The sequence below is a fragment of the Camelus ferus genome, chromosome 18 (assembly GCF_009834535.1).
Source record: "Camelus ferus isolate YT-003-E chromosome 18, BCGSAC_Cfer_1.0, whole genome shotgun sequence".
Classification (NCBI taxonomy): Eukaryota; Metazoa; Chordata; class Mammalia; order Artiodactyla; family Camelidae; genus Camelus; species Camelus ferus.
Genome location: NC_045713.1, coordinates 34471034 through 34494787, shown reverse-complemented (window position 1 = coordinate 34494787; position 23754 = coordinate 34471034). Strand labels below are relative to the sequence as shown.

Sequence of the window (23754 nt, the reverse complement as noted above, 5' to 3'; positions counted from 1 at the left end):
GAAGACATGGATCTTGTCTACCTGGAATCTTTAGTACTCAGTAAATATTTATGAAACGACTGCCAAGATCTCTAAGTAAACAAGAGGTACATCTGATCTCAAAGTTCCTGAAATGTGGTTGAAAGATAAGGGTAGCATACAGGAAACAGTCAAAAATAAGCATTTGCCACAATGCTGTCTTTGACTGCAGTCTGGTTAGAAGTAAGAGGAAGCCATTGGAGGTTGGAAGAATCAGAGAACTCTTAACGGAGAAGGAAAAGCTGAGCAGGGCTTGGACAGAGATCTGGATTTGGTAAGGCAAGAAGACGTCTGTTTAAGGGAGTATAAAGGATGGAAGGTGTCGTTGGAGAGGGAAAGTAGGGTCAGCATCAGCCAGCTTGGAAACCTGAGCAGGGCTGAAAGCCAATCTCAATCCATTGTCAGTGGCCCAGCCAATGGATACAAGGAGGCTGATGTGTCTCTGTGCACTGATCCAATGCATGAACGAAGCCACTGACATTGCCAGGCTCTTCCCAGATGGCTCCAAAAATGTCCCCAAACGAGAAACACATCATCAGCGTCTCTTGAGAACGATTCACCTGCCAACTTGTTTCCCCAGCATGAGCTAGCACCCTTGAAGTTAACCTAATTCCCTCTACTCTGATTTTCTGTTCACCAGAAACCCATTGATGAGGGACTTGACACCCCAAGCATTTCCATACTGACCCAGCTTAGGCCAAGTACCCATTCTGAAACCAGCCCCTCTGTCCAGGGTGTTGGAGTTCTCTGATTAGCCAAGCCTGGGACATGTGGTTGTTCTGTTACCACAGAGTGAGGTCAGTCAAGCCACAACAAAGTCACATGATCTAGAAAGAGAGGGAGGATGGTGCCCCAAATGGAAATGGGGGTGTCTTTACACAAAGAATTTGAAGGACCCTGGTAAGAGGGGAAAAAAACAGATGTTCACTACACAGCCTATCCTTAAGTACCATGAGCACCCTGAACAATCACACCAGGTTTCTGAGTATGAGGCTCAGGATCACAATCCTTTAATCAAATTCCACACAATCAAATGAGGACCATGTGGGAAAACAGAGCTAAAGGTAATGCACCCCAATGTTCATAGGAGCTTTGTTTATGAGAGCCAAGACCTGGAAGTAACCCAAGTGTCCATCAACAGACAAATGAATAAAGAAGATGAGTATAGATATACGATGGAATATTACTCAGCCATAAAAAGAATGAAATTCTGCCATCTGCAGTAATATGCATGGACCTAGAGAATATTGTGCTTAGTGAAATAAGTCAGAGAAAGGCAAATACATATCAATTATATGTGGAATCTGAAAAATAAAACAGATGAATGTGCATAGGAAAACAGAAATAGACTCACAGATATAGAAAACAAACTAGTGGTTACCAGTGGGGAGTGAGGGGAGGGAAGGAGCGAAATAGGGGTATGAGATTAAGAGGTACAAATTATTATGTATAAAATAGATAAGCAACAAGGACATATGGTACAGCACAGGGAAATATAGCCATTATTTTGTAGTAACGTTTAATGGAGTATGATCTATAAAAATACTGAACCACTGTGCTATACACCTGAAACTAATATTGTAAATCAACTATACTTCAATTTGAAAAAGAGAGAAAGAAAAGAGAGAGAACAAGGAAAAAAACAAACAAACAGAGCTTGTTTAAACTATAAGCCAGTGAGAGACCTCTAGGGCCTGGAAGCACCTATGAAATACTTCATAAAGAAAGATAAATAAGTCTTATTTACTTTATGTCTCTAAAGAGTAGGATCAAGGATGTGGTAGGCACTCAATGTTTGTTGTAAACGGTCGAAGCCAAAGGAGAGGCAACTCTCACAGATTTAAAAAGACTTAAGAGCATTTGTGTACAAGTGTACATATGTTTTCTTTTCTCTTGGGCAAGAAACTAGAAATGGAGCAGCTGGACTACAAGTAGGTGTATGAGTTAGTTTGCTACGACTGCTGCAACAAATTACTACACACTCAGTGACTTAAAACAACCCAAAGGTTTTATCTGACCGTGCTGGGGGTCAGAAGTCTGAAATGCATTTTATTGGACTAAAATCAAAGTGTTGACAAACTTGAGTTACTTCTGTAAGTCCCAGAAAAGAATCCATTCTCTTACTTACTTTTTCCAGCTTCTAGAAGCTACCTGTATTCCTTCCTCCTCTTCAAAGCCAGCACTGTAGCAGCTTTAAGTCTCTTTCTCTGACCCTCTCTCTTATAAGGACCCTTGGAATTATATTGGGCCTCCCAGATAATCCAGGGTATTTCTTCCATCTCCAGATTGTTAATTTAAACATATATGCAAAGTCCTTTTCCTTATATAAGGTTCCCTATTGAAGGGCTGCAAGGATTAGCATGAGGACATCTTCAGGGGGACCATTATGCTGCCTACCACAGTGTATATTTAACTTTTTAAGAAATTGCCCAACTGTTTTCCAAATTGGTTGTACCATTTACATCCTCACCAATAGTATAATGAGAGTTCTAGTTCTTTCTCATCCTTGTCAATGTTTGGTCGGTCAGCCCTTTTGACTGTAGCCATTCTAATAGTTATGCATTGATACCTCATTTCTGGTTTTAATTTGCATTTTCTCTAAGTAAAGGTGCTGAATATCTTTTCATGTGCGTATTTGTCATCTGTGTATCTTCTTTGGTGAAGTGGCAATTTAAATTTGGTATCCATTTTCACTTGGGTTGTTTGTTTTCTTATTATGAAAATTTGAGGGTCCTTTCTTTACTCTGGATACAAGCCTTTTTGTTGAATATATGCTTTGCAAATCTTTTTCTCCCCCTGTCTGTGGCTCATGCTTTTAACAGCCTTACTTAGAATAGCCAAAGACCGGAAACAATCCAAATGTTCATCAGCTGGTGGGTAGATAAATAAACCATGGTAGAAAGCTCATCCAGTAGAAAGCTTGTCAATAACCATGAAAAAGGAATAAACTATTGACACACTCAACAGCATGGATTAACCTCAAACCAATCATGAATGCAAAAGAAGCTGGACAAAACACAGTATCCATGCTATATGACTCCATTTATATAAAACTCTAGAAAATACAAACTAATGTATAATGACAGACAGCAAGTTAGTGGTTGCATTGGGATTGGAAGGTGGTGAGGTGAAGTGGGGAGGAGCAGAGTGGAGAGTACCAAGAGGGTCAAAGAAATTTAGGAGGCAAGAGAAATGTTCACTGTCTTGGCTGTGGTGATGGCTTCATGGTTACATTCACATGTGGAAGTTTATCAAATGGTACACTTTCAATATGTGCGGTTGACAGTGGGCCAATTATACTTCAACAAGCTGCTGTTTAAAAGGGGGGCTTAAGAGAGTTACTAACTAAATGCATCACGTAGATCTTATTTTGATCTGCATTTAAGCAAATCAACTATAAAAGAAAATGAGTCAAGGAAATTTGAACACTGGATATAAATGGTATTAAGAAATAAGGGTTAATTTTTTTAGTTATTAATCATCGCATCTTTATCTCTCAGAGGTGTGTACTGAAGGATTGGCTGATGGAGTGATACGATTTCTGGGATTTCCTTGGAAGAACCATGCATGGCCGGTGGGGTGGGCGGAGGCAGGAAGGTAATACAAGAGTGGCCACGTGTTGATAATGGCAAAGCTGGACGACAGACACAGGGATTCACTCTACTGTTCTCTCTACCTCCGTGTATATTCCAAAACTTTCATCATATGCAGTTAAAATGTTTTATTTTGTAGAAATGTTTATTGAATGAATGATACAAGAAGGTATATTTCGACTCGATGCAAGATTGAAATATTTTAATAATGTTTGAAGACACAGGAAAATTATATGAAATTTAGTTTCAGGGCCTCTAAATAAAATTTCCTTGGAACACAGCCATGACCATTCATTTGTGTAGTGTCTCTGGCTACTTTCGTGTTATAATGGCAGCAGGGACTCTATGACCCACAAAGACAAATCTATTCACTATCTGGCCCTTTATAGAAAAAAGTCTGCTAATTCTTGATATAGAAGGTAAGCCTAAACCCTGAGAGTGTTTCCCTAAACTGACAGCACTCCAGAAAAGTGAGTGGAAAAAGCATGAGTCCAGCTTTAGGCTCTGTTCCTCCCACCAAAGCGACACCAAGGATCAGAGGATGATGTTATTGCTCAGTTGATTGCAATAAACGCATTGTCATTTCTGGAAACACAGTGAGATTGAAAGTTGAAGAGGTCAGGTTGGCCCTCCAGCCTCAGGGCTCAGTGTCCTCTTTTGTGGATAGACTTTTTCTATTGTTCAAGTCTGTAGATAAGTTAAAGAGCAAGGTGTACATACATCTGACCCAGCAATTCCACTCCTGGGTATATACCTGAAAAAAAACAAAAACACTAATTCAAAAAGATTCATGCACCCCAATGATCATAGTAGCACATTATTTACAATTGCCAAGATATGGAAGCAACTTAAGCGCCAATCAACAGATGAATGGATAAAGGAGATGTGGTATAGATAAACAATGGAATACTACTCAGCCATAAAAAAGAAGGAAATTTTGCCATTTTCAGCAACATGAATGGACTTGGAAGGCATTACGTTAAGTGAACTAAGTCAGGCAGAGAAAGATGAATACGGTGTGATATCACTTATACGTAGATTCTAAAAATTACAACAAACTAGTGAATATAACAAAAAAGAAGCAGACTCACAGATATTAAAGAACAAACTAGTGGTTACCTGTAGGGAGATGGAAGAGGGGAGGGGCAAGGTAGGGCTAGGGTAGTAAGAGGTACAAACTACTGGGTATAAGATAAGCAACAAAGATATATTAGTGTACAAAATGGGGAACATAGCCAGTATTTTGTAATAACTTTAAAAGGAGTATAACCTTTAAAATCGTGAATCACTATATTGCACACTTGTAACTCATATAATATTGTACAGCAACTATACTTCAATAAAAAATAATAAAGTAAGATCACAAGGAATAAATAAAGAGCAAGGTGGAACTCTCTGCCTGTGTCAGTGTCTGATATGCTCCTGTGTTTGTTCATGTGTTCAGGACCTGGATGCCCCCACAGGTTCAGGCGGGCAGGGACTCTGTCCTGCTCACAGCCATACTCCGTGCCTGGAGCCGTCCCTGGCGCGTAGGAAGCCCTCACCAACGTTGAAGGAATGAATGAACTGAAGGAAACCTCACCAAATAGAGAAGGAGCGGAAATTATGGCCCTGAAGCTTAGGGATAAAAAAAAAAAATCGCTTTCTTCTTGCACAGTGAAAACATTCCTTCTTCCCATTTGAGGTTTCCTCACGTATGTCTAAATATAGCACCAGAAAACAGTACAATATGAGTATTGAAGGAATTCTGCCCACCAAGATTTCTGTGCAAATCAGAACTGAGCTCAGCTCCCGCTCCAGAAGGCAGCCACCACTCAGAGTTCTGCTACGTCATACATAGCTTCCTCTTTTGTGACATGGAATGATGCACCTAGATTGGCTGTGTGACCCTATGCAGGTGACTCACTCTCTCTGTCCTTCATGCAGGTAAAAAATGGGGGAGCATCACGGGCCATTGTGAAGACTGAATGAGATAACATGAGAGAGGGCAGGGCACAGTATCTGAAACCAAAGGAAACTTAGCTTCTCTTCTGTTCTGAGGGACATCAGCCTTCTCCCGCAGCTGTGTAAAGGAACTTGGGGTCCACAGTCGCGTTGTTCACAAGAGCCAAAAGGTAGAAACTACCCAACGGTCCATCAATAGAAGTGGATGAACAAAATGTGACCGATTCACACAGTGAAATATTAATCAGCCATAAAAATAAATGAAATACTGGTAAGTGCAACGACACAGATGAACTTAAAGGCGTGCTAAGTGAAAGAAGCCAGACACAAAAGATCATATATGATATGATTCCATTTACGTGAAATATCGAAAACATGCAAATTCATAGAGACAGGAAAGAGAGTAGAGGTTCACAGCGGGGTTGAGGAGAGGAGGGAACGTGGAGTGACTAATGGGTACAGAGTTTCTGCTTCAGGTGGTAAAAAATTGTAGAAAGGGAGCGTGGTGATGGTTGCACAAATGAGTGCCACTGAATTGTACACTTAAAAGTGGTTGAAATGGCAAATTTTATGTTGTATATATTTTACCTTTGGGCTGATTCAAGGCATCTGGAAACAGAATTCCTGGATTTGAATCTTAATTCTGTTAACTGTGCAACCTCAGGTAACCCTGAATCACTCTGTTCAATTTCTTTATCTGAAAATGGGGATGAGAACATAATTTTATCTCCCACATGTCGTAGGAATTAAAAGAGCTCATTAATGCAAGCACTTAGCAGTGTGCCTGCATATATTAAATGCTCAATAAATGCTAGAGAGTATTTCTCAACCTCTTCACTATTGGCATTCGGGACGGATAATTCTCTGCTGTTGGGGCGCTGAGCTGTGCCCTGGGGGATGTTTAGCAGCATCCCTGGCCCCTCCCACTAGATGTTAATAGCATGCCTCCTTCCGTCCAAAGTTGTGACAATCAAAACCTTCTCAACGTCACTAAATCTCTCTGGAAGAGCAAAACTGCCCGTGGTCAAAAATCACTGTCTTAGCAGCGGCAAGACCCTCTTATGACCCACATATAGGTTACAACCTACAGGTTGAAAATGACAGACCTAATCACCTTTATTTCACCGAGGGCCAGTGAAATCTCCAGACATTGCCGTCCCACGCCGGGCCCACTAGATCACTCATTCTACACATGAGCATGTCAGGCTGACCCTCACCAGCTCTCCAGCCTCCAGAAAGGGCCAGGACTCCACGCAGTGCAGGGACAATCAGCATCCCAGCCTCTTCCTAGCTCTCGATTTATGTGTAATACGTATAAACAGACACACATTTACATGGAAGTCATGAGAGTAGGTGATATCTAAGACCCCTTCCGATGTTGCTATTGGGTGATGCTAAGTTAGTAGCTTTTAACCAGAGAGACCTAAATTTGAAATAATTGAGGGAAAAAGTTTAATTCCAAGGAACTGAGTCACATTCAGATTGATTCTACATACAAAGGATTAGAAGCATTTTTACATTTCCTCTCTCTCTGTCTCTTTCTCTTTCCCCCACCACCTCTCTCGCTGTCTCTCTTTAAATAGCAAGCAGCAGGTTGCTGAGGATTGTACTTCCCAGAGGCAGGATTTAGGTCTGCCCCTGAAGACCTGCCCTTGCCAGCTTCTGAGAAATTGAACACTCGGGCACAAGAGAAAGGACAACCAAATCCTGCCCTGAGCCAGAGTAGGAGTTGTTGAAAGGACAGCTTTTAGATGTAATCAGTCAACCCATTTTTTTTTCCCTAATCTACTATGACAGAAATGGGAGGGGGCAGTGACTAAAAGAACCTTTTCTAAGAAGAGAAATATTTCCTGCTTAAAACTGAAAAAGGCTGAATCATAGAACCCTTTCACAAAGCACCCTCTGCATAATGTTTTTTCCTCCCCGAAGTTACTCACCTGAGGTTAATGGTGAATAGTAACAGCTGACATTTACTGAGTGCTTGCTGCAGGCTCGGCTCGGCGGTAGGTCCTTACACAGTCTTTTCGTCATCTCGAGCATCCTAGGAGACACGTGGCATTCTTGCCACCCCCGTTTTGTAGCTGGAGATACTAAAGCACAAAGACTTGCCTTAAATAACGAGACTCCAGAGCAGTAATGCTGGGAGTTAAGCCCAATAGGGTTGCAGATGCAGCCTATGAAAATACAGAACGTCTCCTGCCTGGGACATAACGTACATTACAAAAGTATTGGCTGTTTATATGAAATTGAGATTTAACAGAGCATCTTGTTTTATCTAGCAACCCTAATCCAAACCTCTTATTCCAAGGCACTCTGCCCGTGGTTCTCCAAGTGTGGTCGCAGGACCAACACTGTCATCCTCACATGGGAAACAGCTAGAAATGCAAGCTCTCCGGCTCGACCTAGGAGTGAGAATCCCTAGCTCCGTGGGACAAATTGGTCGTGAAATGCCTCCCAAACCTTGGGTGAATTTATGACCAAGAGGAAGTGCTGTGGACAAAGAATATAGCCTGCCATTCCAGCACACAAGGAATATTGCCCACCCAAGCCATCAGCCACTGTAGCTACCGCCTTCCACCCCACCCTGCTACCCTCTACCCACTGAGGGTGCACCCTGAGGGGAATCTAGGGTGCAGAAAAACAGGAAGCATGTGCTTTGGATACTTACGGTGCATATCTAAGGAATAATTTAAATGAGCCCGGATTCTTGCATCTTCCCATACATATAAGAGCACTAAAATCATTAACCTGAGATGTCTGCTTTTTGTGATTAGCAATAATCTTTTGACATTTGATTATATCTTTTTTTCAGCAAAAACGCCTATATATCCTGGCTCCTCCCTTACCTCTTTGGATCGGTTTCTCAGAGCCAACTGAAAGGCTGCCTCCCAGGCTACAGTCCTCAGTAAGTTCCCCGAAGAAAATATAACCTGCAGCTTTAGGCCGTGTGTTTTTCTTCAGTTGACAGGCTCCACCCTAGACCTACTGCATCAGAAACTGTGGGTGGGGCCCCCAAATCTAGGTTTTAACACGCTTCCCAGGTGAATCCAAAGCATACTCAAGTTTGAGTACCCCTGCAGGACACTACACGACCACCACAGTACTCTAAGGCAGGTGGGGACACAGTCAAGCTTGAAATGGGGCCCCCAAACCTGAAGATCAGGGTGTCCCCATCACTTGCCTTTTTCTCTTCTTCATCAGTTCAAGTCCTACGTACTCCAGCCCCGCCCCCCATTCTCAGTGCAAAATTTAATAATGTGATTTATTAATTGCACATGGGTGTCTTACGCTTCTTCATAGACGTTCATTCATTTATTCATGCATTCATTTGTTCGTGTAGTCATTCAAAAGAACTTTATTAGGTGCCCATTGGGGGCGGGCCCTGTAATGGACACCGAGCACACCTTACTTCATTTTAAAGTTGCTTATTGAAACACGTCTCCTTCCGGCATTAGATTAAGAGCTCCGGGAGGGCTGGGAGGACAGGGAGGAGAAACCCTTTTAATGTCTGAGGCCCTAATTCTGAGCCAAGAGTCGCAAAGTATTTTAATAGAATTGAGTGGGGGAAATGTGAAAAAAAATCTCATACCTCCTCCTGTTTAATTCAAAGTCCTCCGGCTCTGAGCCGGCTGCCTGTCCTCTTTGTCTTCCCCAACGAGGAATCATGAAAACGGTCCTGTCCGTGTCCTGGGCGTTTCTGACAAGTTGGTGTTTGTCAGCCCTGATGCCGAGTGGGTTTCTCTGTCTGCGGTTATGCAGGGAGGGGGGTTATTCAGGGTTTACTGCCAGGAACTAGCCAGCTTCTTTATCACTCAAAACAACCATCTTCACTGCCTGCCCACTGCAAAAGGGCTGAGAATTGGGATGGTTAAGGGATATAACCGAAGATGGCATTTCTACAGCTACAAGGCACACACATACACACACACACATGCGCACACACAGAAGGCCTTTAGTCTTGCAGTTTGCCAAGGGCCAATCACAAGCCCTCAGTCAAGAAAAAGGTTCATTCTAAGAAGTGATGTCAAAACCCTTTGACAGAGAAAAGGCATCTGTGGGGGCTCAGGGCTGTCAGCCCAGCTGGCAAAACGTGGGACGGGAGCCGCCAACACCCGGAGCCGGAGCCAACGCTGTTTGTCAACAGACTGAGGACAAGCAAGAGGAGCCACGATACCGTGAAAACAGCCTCCAGCCTGGAATGTTCTTTCCGTCCCACCCTCTCACTCCAATCCTGCTCACTCTTTAGAGCTCAGCTTAAATGTCACGCCCTAAAACCAGGTCAGATCTCACTCTTAGCCCTCACATGGCTTCTTCCTGAAAGTTGTCCCCGTCAGAACTAAATCTTTGTTGTACAGTGAGCCTCCCGACTGGAACAGAAGCACCTTTAGGACAGAGTCCTGCTCAGCGTTCGCTGTTGCCTTGCCTGCCTCTAGCACAATAGTAGGTGCTCGTTAAATATCAGTTGAAAGGATCAATTGAATGAATCGCAGCTCAGCCCACTAGGTGTGTGACCTTGGGCAAGTTACTTGCTTCTGCTCTTTAAACCTCAGAATGGAGATTCAGAATAGTACCTGCCTCTCAGGGTTACCGTCTGATAGAATAAGATGTGTGTGTGTAAAAGGTAAGCATAGGACCTCGGCACACAGTAGACATCTAATAAAAGTTGGCCGCTGCCTCGATTAGCTATGTTTGTCCACCCAGGGGCAAAAAGCAAAATTATGTAGCCCCTAGAACTTGATCAGAGATGTGGAAGGTGCTCAATAAATCTACATTAAATAAATACAGTGTATTTTACATGCATTCTCCCAGTTAATCCTAATAGTAAATGCTCTGTCATCAATATTCTTATCTTCACCCCCCACTTTACAGAAAAAACAGCAGAGGCTTAGGGAGATGGAAACTTGCCCCAACCACCCAGTGAAATTCCAAGTGTCAGATCCAGAACTTGAGCCTGTCTGCTTGAGCGTGACACTAGACTGCCACCCAAATTCTCCATCCTCTCCAAGCCTCAGTTGGCTTATCTGAAAAATAAAATAAAAAACACACAAAGCAAAAAAACCCCAGCCTAGCTGGTCCCAGAGGAGCCCCACAGAGCAGCCACTCCATGAGAACAGCGGGCGAACATCTTCCAAACCCATCTGCCTGGAGCGCGTGAATTTGGGAGAAGCGTTTACATTTTAAGTGCTCATTTTCACCCCACGACAGTGTAGCTGGGCTCCTGGAGGCGTCCTTCCACGCTTTAAGCCCACATCACCACCAGTGGGCTCAAAGAGGAGGGAGATAGTGAAGGCTGGTGGGCTCTGTCTTCATTTCGGCGGCTCCTGATCAACACAAACACAATCAGTTTCCCGGCCTATTTCCCTGAAAATCTGAAGTATCTCTTGGTGCTTTAATTTCCTACCACCTTGTCTCTAAATACTCGGCTTTCCGTTCACAGATGTTTAGTCTGTTCCTGCACCTGTCAGCGGGGCACGATGCTCTCCCGATCCCCCGAGGCCCCTCTGCTAAGCTCTTTTCTCTGCTGCACACCTCAAACGGCAAACTCAAAGCATAGATGTTTCCCATCCAGAAGGCAATTAAATCTCTTTGGCCTGTATTTTGAATCAACACACATTTGGGAGCGCGATCATGGCAACCGGCTTAATGGGTCCTAGAGTTTGCATGTCTGTTTCCATTTGTGATTGACATTCACTTAGCGCTGTCAGAATTAGTAGCCATCAGTCAAGCAGAAAGTTATTATCAGGCGGCACTAAACAAACCCCAACTCCAAGTGGAATCGAGGTTCCTCAATAATGGATGTCTGCGTAATTTAACTAATTGCTAGATTCAGCCTAGCTGAGCTTGCTTTCTGGTTTTTTTTTTTTTTCCTCATACATAAGTAAACAGAAATCTGGAAAGTTATGACTGTGGTGAGAGCAAATTAATCTTTGGATAGAAATTTAACCTATAAAAGTCAACTAAATCCTCTCCATTTCTTTTGAACTATCTGTTTGTTTCCATTTCTTTCAACCTGTTTCTTTCAGCCTGTGTCATGCTGAGTTCTATGCCAGGAATTTAGACTCAAGCTGATGATGAAAGGAAAACTGTTAAGGAAAAGAAGGAAGCCACCCATTTAGCCTATGTGGCAATTTCTAAAATTATCACCTTTATTCTACTGTCCTAGAAAATGCTTTTCTCACATTATAATTTGCCTCTTGGCCTCTGTCCATTTTTACCATGTATATTTGCAGCAGACAAAAAGGTGAGGTTTCCCCTTAGATCAGAGAAAGCTGTCATTCAGGGAATGCAATGATTGAAGTTTGAATATTACAAAATGCTCAACCCAGCATGCACTGGGGCAGGTATTCTCCATAGATAATAGAATGGGTTTTGCCTATAATTTTACAAATACATCAGCCCTTCTCCCAAGAGATTATGAACAGAAAGAAGCTAAAATGGCTTGTCCAAAGAGTCTGGGAAAACCAACAGAGAAATAGTCTCAGGATTACATATAAAAAGAAAGAGCACAATATAACAGCAGAAGAACTGGCCCATGATCAGAATTCAAGATTTACGTTCTCTTAAAACGTAAGAGGAAAGGCCCGTGGATTGAGATCTAATGCACTGCAGTGATTCTGAACGTCAGTTGTGGCACCAGGCAAGCCTGGGTTAAGGGCAAGCTCTGCCTCTTACTGGTTTTTTTGAAGCAAATTATTCAACTTCTCTCAGCCTTAGTTTTCCCATAGGGAAATAGGGCTAATATCTGTACCTAACCCGTAGGGTTATTATGAAGATTCAGTGAGATAATGCATGAAGTGCTTTACCCATGACCCAGTCCACAGAGAGCTTCAATACACGTTACTATTATTAATAACATTAATGCACGGGATGGTTCCAAGAATCGTCACTGTTACCATTATTGTTTTCATTACTAATGAAACATGTTGGTCCCTGGAAAGAGGATTTTGCCCTCAGTTTTACTGAGACATACTTAGCGTATAACATTGTGTAAGTTTTAGATGTACAACATGATTTGATACATGTATATATTTACCACAATTGTTTAGTTAACACATCCTTCACCTCACATGATTACCATTTTCATTCTGTTCTGGAGGTGGGTAAGAACATTTAAGATCTACTCTCATAGCAACGTTGCTAACTATGGTCACCACGCTGTACATTACATCCTTACACCTTATGCATCTTGTAACTGGAGGTTTGTACCCTTTGATCAGTATCTCTCCCTTTCCCCCAACCACCAGCCCCTGGCAACCACTAACTTACTCTTTCTTTCTATGACCTCAGCTTTTTTTAGATTCCATATATAAGTGAGATCATGCAACATTTGTCTTTCTCTGTCTGACTTACTTCATTTGGCATAATGTCTTCAAGATCCACCCACATTGTCCCAAATGCCAGAATTTCCTTCTTTTTTACAGATGAAATATACATACATACACACCACATCTTTATCCATCATCTGTCGATGGACACATGAGTTATTTCCATCTCTCAGCTATTGTGAATAATGCTTCAGTGAATGTGGAAGTACAGATACCTCTTTGAAAAAATGGTTTCATTTCCTTTGGATATATACCCAGAAGTGGGATTCCTGGATTGTACGATAATTTTATTTTCAATTTTTTGAGGAACTTCCATAGTGTTTTCCTTAGTGGCTGCACCAATTTGCATTCCCACCAATAGTGCACAAGGGTTGCCTTTTCTCCACATCCTCACCAGCATTTGTTATCTCTTGTATTTTGATAATAGCCATTCTAACATGTGGAAGGTGATATCTTATTGTGGTTTTGATTTGCATTTCCCTGATGGTCAGTGAGGTCAAGTCTCTTTTTGTGCATTTGTTGGACACTTGTACATCTTTTTGAGGGGGGAGAATAAATGTCTATTCAAGTCCTTTGTCCATTTTTAAGTCATATTATTTTTTTTTTTTGCTATTGAGGTGTATGAGTTCCTTCTATATTTTAAATATTAACCTCTTGTCAAATATATGGTTTACAAATATTGTCTCCCTGGAATGAGGATTTTAAAGCCTCAAAGCTTTATTAGAATGTTGCTAGAACAGCCAATCCAGCATGGCTGCTAAGAAGAGAGCCTTTTGTCACTAAAGACTGAGCATAAATCTATGAAACAGATGTGAGATTGCAGACTTTGAAAGGTATATGTTTTGACATATATATTTTAAAAAACTTGTCATCATTACAAAAATAATGCCTTTGCCTATGAAAGTTTAGAGAATGCTAAATGGGGTGCCCCACCCAGATACCCTAGAACCCATTTTTCCATTTCTGCAGACTTCTTCCAGCAGACTTTGGTCACCTGTGGCTCTACCCCCAGAGGGTTGCCCTTAGGCTGTCAATGGCTTTATCCAGAATGCCTGGGAGTTTACATCCCCCCAGGGTGGTCTTTGGCCAATGACTGCTGGGCAAGGGAGTTTGCAAACCCCCCTTCCTTGCCTTAGGTTAGGACAAGGCTGAGGTACACCCCAGAGGTTTTCTAGGGGATCAGTCTGGAGTCACTTTGGGAGGATTTGGCCTGAAACTGTATCCTCACTTTGCTTCCTCCCTTTTTCTGTCCCACTTCCCCCATTCCCTGACCAGTGTTTCCTTGAAGCATTTCCTTAATAAATTCATTGCACACAAAATCTTGTCCGGAAGGTGAGACCTAACATAGTGATGATTAATAATGGCATCTATCCTCTCAGCATGTGTGTGTGTGTTGGGATATTTTATTATCTCTAAATCTGACGACTATGAAATTGCATAGCACATAAAATTTGTTTTTTAACTTAGATAGTTATCATCATCTTTCCATGTCAACAAACATACTTCAAGAAAATGTTTCGAACAGCCACCTGGAATCCCATTGTATAGTTGTACCATAATTTAATCAGCTCCACTCAAATTTCGATTGTTGTTTATCATTATGCTGACAATGCTGGGTTAGACGTTTTTGCAGGCAAATTTTTGCGTAAGTCCATTTGTTATTAATCTACCTGAAAACGCTGTTCTTGGGTCATGGTAGCCCATTGCCGAGGGTTGTGATTCTTAAAGCCAAATGCCTCCCAAAATGATCGGATCAATTCATAGACCTGCCCACTATCCCTGGTCTTCATCCTGACCCCTTCCTCCATCTAAAAGACTGAAAAATGGTAGGCGCAGCTTCCAAGGAAGTCTACAGCTTGCGTAATGCTAACAGAAACTCTGGTGTTCAAACTAGTTTGATTGACATCTCTGCATTCACTGATCTAAGATGAATACACACTTTAACTTTCATCTCATGTGAATTAAGATGACTTTTGCTGGAGGACTCGAAGTTGCTGATTTCAAAACCACACGGCAGAGCTACAGTCATCAAAATAGTGTGTTGCTGGCGTAAGGACAGACATAGCCCGATGGGGTAGAACAGAGGGCCCAGAAGTAACCCTCACATACATGGTCAAATGACTTTTGGCAAGGGTGCTAAGTCCATTCAATGGGGAAAGATGGCCTTTTCAACCGATGGTACCAGAAAAACTGGATATCCACACGCAAAAGAATAAAGTTGGACCCTTACTTTGCACCATATACAAAAATTAACTCAAAGTGAATCAAAGATCTAAATTTAAGAGCTAAAACTTTAAAATCCTTAGAAGAAAAAGTAAGGGAAAATCTTTTGACATCGTATTTGGTAATAATTTCTTATGACACCAAATGTACAGGCAACAAAAGAAAAAAATACACAAATTGGACTTCATCCAATTAAAAGCTTTTGTCCATCAGAGGACACTATCAAGAGTGTGAAATGACAACCCACAGAACAAGAGAAAATATTTGCAAATCATATCCGATTAGGAATTAATATCAAGAATATGCAAAAAACCAAACAACAACAAAAAATCTCCTACAACTCACCAACAAGAAAAAAAAACCCAATTCAAAAATGGTCAAATGGATTTCAAAACTGTAGAACAGATAAACAAGATTATACTGTATAGCACAGGGAAATATATACAAGATCTAATGGTAGCTCACAGAGAAAAAAATGGGACAATGAATATATGTATGTTCATGTATAACTGAAAAATTGTGCTCTACACTGGAATTTGACACAACATTGTAAAATGATTATAAATCAATAAAAAATGTTAGAAAATAAAATAAAATAAAATAAAATAAAATAAAATAAAATAAAATAAAATATTTTCACTTGGGAAAAAAAACGGTCAAAGGCCTTGAGTAGACGTTTCTCCAAAGAAGATATTCAAGTTCCAAACATGCACATAAAGAGATGTTTGACATCATTTGTCACTCGGGAAATGCAAATCAAAATACAAGGTACCAGTTTACACCTATTAGAATGTCTATTATCAAAAGAACCAAAAATAAGACGTGTTGGAGATTGGAACCTTGGTGCACTGCTGGTAGGAATGGAAAAGGGAAAACAATGTAGTGGTTCCTCAAAAAGTTAAACATAGAATTACCATAGGATCTAGTCATTCTACTTCTAGAGAAATATCCAAAAGAATTGAAAGCAGAGACTCAAACAAACACTTGTTCACCAGTGTTCATAGTAACCATCATTCCCAGCAGCCAAATGGTGGAAACAGTCCGAATACTCATCGACAGATGAACGGATAAACAAAATGGGATCCATCCATGCATACAATGGAATATGATTCAGCCTAAAAAGGAATGGAATTCTGCTACATGCTATAACATGGACAAACCTTGAAAACAGTATGCTAAATGAAATAAGCCAGACACAAAAGAACGAATGTTGTATGATTCCACTGACGGGAGGTACCTAGAACAGGCAAATTCATAGAGACAGAAAGTAGAATAGAGTTGACCAGGGCCTGGGGTTCCCCCAGGGGATGGACAGTTAGTGTTTAAAGCTTAAAGTTTTCTGTTTGGGATGATGACAAAGATCGGGAATGGATGGCGGTGATGGTTGCCCAACATTGTGAATGTACTTCATACACACTCAAGCTTGCTTACAATGGTAAATTTTCTGTTAGGTGTATGTGGCCACATTTTACAAATTGCAAAATAAATAACTTTTCTTGCTGACTGGTAAAGAAAAGGTAAACTTCCTCTCGGGTACTCAACGTGACATTCAGAGTTGACAATAGTAAAGCAGGCTTTCTTTAAGAGGCAATATAGCAGAGCAAGTTGAGAGGGTTGGAATTTGCATTTTGACAGCCTGGATTCAAACTCCAGCCCTGCCCTTACTTGCTGTGTGACTCTGGACATCCAGCTCAGCTCCAAGCAATGCATCTAAGTCGTGTGTAAAATGGCAAGAATAATTGTCCCCACATCATGACACTCTCTGGGCATGAAATAAGACCTTGACAGACTTAACACAGTGCCTGACACCTAGTTTTAAAAATGCAAAGGTCAAATATAGCTCTGGTTATTGCTGTTATTGGCTGTTGCTGGCATTATTATCTTAAAGTACTTAGGACACTTTGATTGTCTTGATCGCTTATTTTGATTGCTTTTCATATCATTAAGGAAGAGGTTGGAGGAAATTAATCATGGGGCCTTTTCAACTTCAAAATGGAAAACCCTGATCCTTGTTCCCTTAAAACAATACTTTTTAATTATGCAAATTACGGTGTCCCTGGCACTTTCTGCTCATTCCCCAATGGACTTGGGTGCCATCAATTTGGCCCTCTTTGCTCTCACTATCAACTAGATAGATTTAGAGAGGACAGCCCTTTAAAGGAGAGAGGATTCAGCAGAGGTCAGTCCCCAGTATGGCAAATCCATCTCAAACAGTGGGGAAAACTGAACCGCCAGACTGTCCAGCCCGCCAGGCTCTTGGTGGCTGTAAAACCCATGCTGGGTAAGAAGGTGCCTTCTTAATGGGCTGTATCTCAGTAGCTCCACATGTATGCCATTCATATCGTGTCAGCTCCTGGCTGAGTAATGATGAATTTCTGGTGTAAAACTCCCAGCACTGTCCTTTCCTTCGGCTAGTGGAGAAGCAGGCTTGCTTGGAAGGACTCTGAAGGCAGGCTCAACTTTTCCTTCCAAAGAATTAGCTTCTACTTGGTCATGACTGAGAGGCTTGACTTGCTCATGGCTTCTGCATCCAAGTTCAGCTGGGGAGACCAAAGACCCTCATTCTAATCTGACCCTGCCATTAACTCCTTGAGTGACCTTGGGCAAGTCACTTAACCACCAATCCATAGTTGCCTCGGGGGTCAAAGTTCTGTTCTTGGGTGAGGTAAAGGTCAGATATACATGGGCATTTAGAAAAACATAGAGTGCATAGACACAAATGTAAATATTTTGATGTTCCTCCCTTGGGGAAAGAATGTTGATGCAGTTAAAGATCCAGGAGAACATTAGCCTTGTAAGGCTCCCCAGAGATTCAAACAGCTCAGTTTACAGATGCAAAACGAAGGCTCGGAGAGGTTAGCAAGTTTTCCAAAGAAGGACAAAGCTAGGCATGGACACTAGCTTGCATGCCTTTAAGTCAGGGTCCATAGCCCCTGTCTGATGTGCCCCCCTCCTCTGCATGACTTTTTCTGAACTTTTTGGCTCCCACACTCACTCTTGTTCACTGTGTTCCAGGCACGTCCTCCTCTTTGCTGTTACTCTTAGGGGTCTTGGGCACTATGCTGACTGTTCTACTTGCTGTTAAAAACATGAGCATTCAGAGAGTGAAAAAGAGCCCTCAGAAGTAAAAGATTTGAGAGCATAAAGACATACTTTGAAAAATATGAAAGGGTTGGGAGAATTAGATTGACAAAAATTTCCAGAACAGAATAAAAACGCAGAAGAACGCAAAATAGGAGAGAAGAAGAAATTGTTAGACTAGAGAATCTACAGCTAGATAACAAGAGTTTTAGTAAGAAAGAAAGAAAAAAAAAACAGAAAAAAAAGGAAGGGAAGAAATTACTCATTAAATAATTCAAGAAAATTCTCCCGACCCAAAGAGCATGCGTTTCCAGCTTCCGAGGGCCAGCGCTGTGACCAAGGCCCATGGCCATGGGATTTGAAAAAGCTGGTTCCAAGAAATTGCACAAGGTTCCCAGGAGAAAATACGGGTCCTGTGCAAAGAGTCAGAACAGAGCGGCTTCAATTTTCGGTTCCAACTTTAATAGCTAGAAGATGGCGGAGAAATGTCTTTAAATTTCGAGGAAACTGATTTCCAACCTAGGATTCTATGTGCAACATTTATGTACCATATCTCCAATAATAAAAACTATAATGATAACTCCTTTCTCAGAAATCTAGTGAAAGTAGTGCTCAACTATGCTGAGAGAATACGTCAGGAATGTTGATCACGTGGGTTATGAGAAATAGAGCATCCACTGCAGAGAACCTGGGAGTAAGGGCGAGGGTGGAGGGGCAAACGAGCCAGAATGAAAGCTGCTTTCCCTGACATCAGGAGCAGAGGGGCAGATCTGAAGCCCCGAGGAGCTTCAAACTCCTAAAGGGTAAAATTGCTAACTTACCTGATGAGAATAAATGTCATTGCTAGCCAAAAATGGGAGGTCAACTTTGTGACAAGAGCATGGAAAACTGAGCAAATTTTAAAAAGGCAAGTATTAACTTCATGGAAAATGGAAATTTGTGCCGTAAAGAAGAAAAAAAAAATCATGGACTATGTGTTACATGGTTCAACCGTGGAAGCTATTTGGCATGGTCGTGGCATAGAAAACAAACAAATATTGAACAATCAAAAAATCAGTGGGAAGATTCAGGGGCAAGAAATGTGCATAGGATATGTGGTTGGGGTGGAAGCCAGGAGGGGTGACCAGAGAGCTAAATCCTCATTTTCCTTGAGGGAAAGAGCTACTGCCTAAATACGACGAATCTGTATGTAACGTTATAAGCATGTTATTGAGATATCCGGAGAGCCCCAATGATCCAGTGGAAAGAGTCAACAGTGGTTGCTTCTGGAGAGGGAGAAATGGGAAGAAATGAAGGGAAGCAAGTTTCTGCTCTGTTGTTTTTTTTTTTAACAAGCTTGTAGAACTCTCGATTCTTTAAATGACATCTAAGTTTGATCATATACACACATGTTTATATATATGATATATATACATATACAAACTAATACGCCTGTATGTGCATATACGTGTGCATTTGTATGTATGTATATAAAATCAGTCAACAGGCATGCATAGGACAGGGGATTTGCAATTTCGCTGAGCCACACATGCCCATGGGAGAAACTGAATTTGTTGGGTAATGAGACGTGGATAGCAAAGCCTGACACTTGAAGGCATAGCTCCAGAAGGAATACACTAAGTGGGGGTCTCTCAGTTCTGGATTTCTTGCAAACAAAGCCTTGGTAGACAAAAACCCGCAAGGCATGTGTAAGAGGTTTATGGCGAGGTACTGATACCCCAGATGCTCTAGAGGAGGCTTTGGGGTGGAGGTGGTTAGGGCGCACTCTTCTAAGCCTCCCTGGTTGTTGAACACAAATCCCAGGCTCTGAAGCAGGAGGGCACAAGGTAAAACTGAGTGCAGAGAGCTACCTTTTCCATCTTACATTTTTTCGCTTTGCTTACTAAGATGCTAACTCTGAAGAGCCATGAAGCTTCTTAACCAAAGCACGTAGGAAAAAAGTCTAGGGAAAAAAAAACGTTCCAAAATAGTAATGGCGGTCTCATTAGGTAGCATTATGACACATAATTTATTTTCCTCCTTATTTTTTCTATATATGTCTTTAAATTTAGGAATACTTTTTTTTAAAAAAATATGCTCCCTTTCTTTTTTGTTTTTCTTACTGAAACTAGCATGTACTTACATGATCTGCGATAACTCCAGCTTCTATTTTCTGCTTGCATAATCCGCCCTTGTAAAACACAGTTGCCAGGGAGACCATCTTTAAATTAATCAGCAAGCATCTTATGGAAGGTTGCCTTAAAAACAAAAACTTACAAACTGACTCTCAAGTCTCCATTTAAGAGAAAAAATTTCCAAAGAATCTCACTTTAGAGAAACACTTGTTTTGCACACCAGGATGAAAGTTGGGGGAAGAGCTTCTGAAAAAACTCCTGGATTTTGTTGGCGCTTCCCTCTCTGCCGGCTGTCATCTTGCACGAGCCACTAGAGTCTTGTAACAGCCTCCGAACTTCATTCTCGCTCCATATTTGGCACCGGAGCAATAAAATTAATGGGTTGAGCATTTTCTACCTAATAAGCACTGCAGATATAAATGTCTCAGCCATTTGTCTTTTCAGTGGGGGTTAAAATAAAAAACTCTTATACTGTAGCCTTGAGTTTCTCCCATTTTGGTTAACATTATCATTTAAATTGCATCTCCCAGAGTTACTAGATTAAAGGAGAGGGGCTGTTTGAATAGGTTACACTTTGCTTTTTTCATTCAAGAGACTGTTTAGAGTCTCCAATCAATTCCAACTGACTTTCTAAAATGTGTTGGGGGAAAAAAAATACATTGTGATAAAGAGCAAATGCGGTGGAAATGCCAGGAAGGAAATAAGACATTCGGTTGGTTTCAGCAGGAAACCGTTCTATATGTGGAAAAATCTTGTCCCCTGTTTTCCTTTATTCTCCTTCCTCTGGAAAGAATTTTAACCATTTGACTGTTCATTAGCATTTCCAAAATGCGCAAGGGAAAAAGCTTATCTCAAATGCTTGTCATCTTAGAATAGAACACCTGTTAGACCAGCCTGGGCACTTTGTTCTCCTCCCCAGACTCAGCTCTCCACCACCAGGAACCGCTGATTGTATGAGAGGCGATGTATTTTAGTATCATTTGAATCCCAGCCCCTCCACCTGTGTGACTTTGGGCAAAGTTTTTCCGTGTCTCTGGTTCCTTGGCTGTAAAACACATATTGTATTGACACATGTCAGTGTGGGTGTTGAGAACAGTATTTTTGAAATTTTATGATCCTAATCCATAAGATTATACATTTTACAGCAAAGCCCAGAACACACACACAAACAAATACACACACACACGTATACACATATATGCATACATGTTTATGTATATATGCACATATCTGAAATTTAAATTTCCCAAATAGGGGTTTATCCATATGCGATGTGATGCATTCCCACAGTTTTCATTCTATTTTGGTTTGTTTCATATTTTCAAAAAATCATTTTGCAGCACACTAAATTGATTCTATCACTAATGGAGCCCAACTTGAAGCTTGAGAAACACCGATTTGGAGCAAGTGTTGGCAAACTCTGGCCAACGGTCCAAACTGGGCCCAATGCCCGTTGTTGTAAAGAAAGCTTTGTTGGACCCCAGCCATGCTCGTTTATTTACGTGTATTCTATGTATGCGTTCTTGATACGATGGCAAAGTTGAGTAGTGGCTTCAAGACCTTCCGTTCTGCAAAACTAAAATATTTACTCTCTGGCCCTTTAAGAAAAAGTTTTCCAGCGCCTGCTTAGAAGGTGAAGTTATTCACTCAATGTGGAAGGTTGAATACAACGCCTGACATACCTGAGGACTTCAATAGTTATCTCTTTATTATTATTGCAGGTAGAATTTTTGCTCCTACTATTACTATAACCAAAGCTAACTAGCCATGGAAGGAGTTTCCACACCAAGTAAATATGATAAACAAGTTTAGCTTTAAAAAAAAAAAGGGAGAAGAGATTTAAGCAACAAACAAGGAGCAAAGACTTTGTAATCTAAGCACCAGCTTTCATGCTGAGAGTCATTCCATCTCCTTTGTCTTGAGCTCAAGGCACACATATCAGTGCAATCCCTTGTCCATACTGGCATTAGGATCCTCCTTACTGCCCAGCAAACCAGCAGGCAGAGGTTAGACCACATTTAAGCTTTTAAACCCCTCAGATCTCTGCACTGAAGGCGCCCTGCTTTTCTTCCTGTAGTCATTAGAGAATCAAGCTCTGATCAGCAAAGTGAATTAGATGCAGTGCCATCCTGCTAATTGAGTCTTCCTCTCGGCTGGGCTGGGCTGGGCTGCTCATTACCAGCTAATCTTATCAATATGGCGGCTGACTGGCAGATCGTGGCTCATGGAGAGAAGGGTAAGGACCGCAGTTTGCCCCTAGAGTCTCTCATTGGGCGGAGTGGATATCAAACCTGCCAGTCCCACCTGAAACCATCTGAACGCTGAGGCAACCTGGTTTAGAAGAGGGACAGGACTGTCGTTCAAGAATCACGCAGAGAAAGCACAGGGAAATGGCAAACCTCCTATAAAATGTTAAGGTGAAGAAAGAAAGGGCCAAGATTGCAGATCATATGCATTATTAAAGCTGCATTCTGCCCTCTCTCCAGCTCGATCAAGTTTTATTTCAGCGAGGCACAGGGGCTTAAAGAGAGATAAAAGGCTTTAAAATATAAATTAAGTCCTATTTATTTCACCACCCTGAGCCCGGCATGCTGGGTTCTATCTGAATATGTTGCCCAGAAAGGCTGAATGGGTTGGTTTTCAGCTGGATGAATGTATTTGATTTGCTGACATCTGGCAGAAGGGGTCCTGCAGCCAATCAAAGCAAAGCCCCTCCTCCCCCGGGAAACCATTAGGTTCTGTTTGAGGATCTCTGCCCCCACTTCTTTTCAGAATTACCCTGATAACCATTTGTGAATCCTTCAAAGAGCCTAAATGAACTTGTGGCAAATTAGAGGGACGCGTGCTTTTGCTGGCATTCACCGACAGCCTTCTCAAAGGCCCACAGACACTGGTTTTATGGCAGGATCCAGTTGTAAGAGACTCAGTAAAGGAAAAATGAGCCCATCATATTGGCAAAAATTAAACCAACTGGTAGTACCCGGTACTGGCAAGGGTGTAGGGAAACCGGCAGTCTCCGTGCGTCAGTGGGAATGGAAACTGGTCGTGCCTTAGAGGTTGAAATGAGGGGGTTGTGGCTTGGCAGTAGGTCCTAACATATTCAGGGCACAGATCTTTTTTTCTTGCTTTTAATGACAGCCTTGTAATTATTTTTCACATAGTGGCCAATCTATGATTTTTTTTAATCTTTTTTTTTTTTTTTTTGGATGGGGAGGTAATTAGGTTTATTTATTTATTTGTTTGTTTTTAATGGAGGTACTGGGGATCAAACCCAGGACCTCATGCTTTCTAAGCAAGCCCTCTACCAGTGAGCTATACCCTTCCCCCGACCATATCTTTTTGACCCAGCAATTCTACCCCTAGGATACTAGTAATAATAGGAAATGGTTATGCAGTGATTAGGACATTGCAAGGCACTTTATAAACACGAGATCCCTCTTAAGAGTCTGTGCTCCC

At 41.6% G+C, this 23754-nt stretch overlaps 2 long non-coding RNA genes across 3 annotated transcripts in view; both read right to left on the bottom strand.

Moving 5' to 3' along the window:
• Window positions 1–3148: 3148 nt before the first annotated feature.
• LOC116657611 lies at window positions 3149–8877 on the bottom strand. Its single transcript, XR_004312794.1, has 4 exons — window positions 8402–8877; window positions 7493–7645; window positions 6144–6252; window positions 3149–4365 (listed from the first exon to the last, which is right to left on the bottom strand). It is a non-coding gene; the product is annotated as an uncharacterized LOC116657611 (long non-coding RNA).
• A 278-nt stretch (window positions 8878–9155) lies between these two features.
• Window positions 9156–23754, bottom strand: part of LOC116657610 — a 231280-nt gene continuing 216681 nt past the window's right edge. Inside the window, exon 9 of one of the 2 annotated variants that reach the window (XR_004312792.1) lies at window positions 9156–9407. This is a non-coding gene — a long non-coding RNA (uncharacterized LOC116657610). The remainder of the gene's footprint in view (window positions 9408–23754) is intronic. The other variant, XR_004312793.1, reaches the window with a different exon arrangement.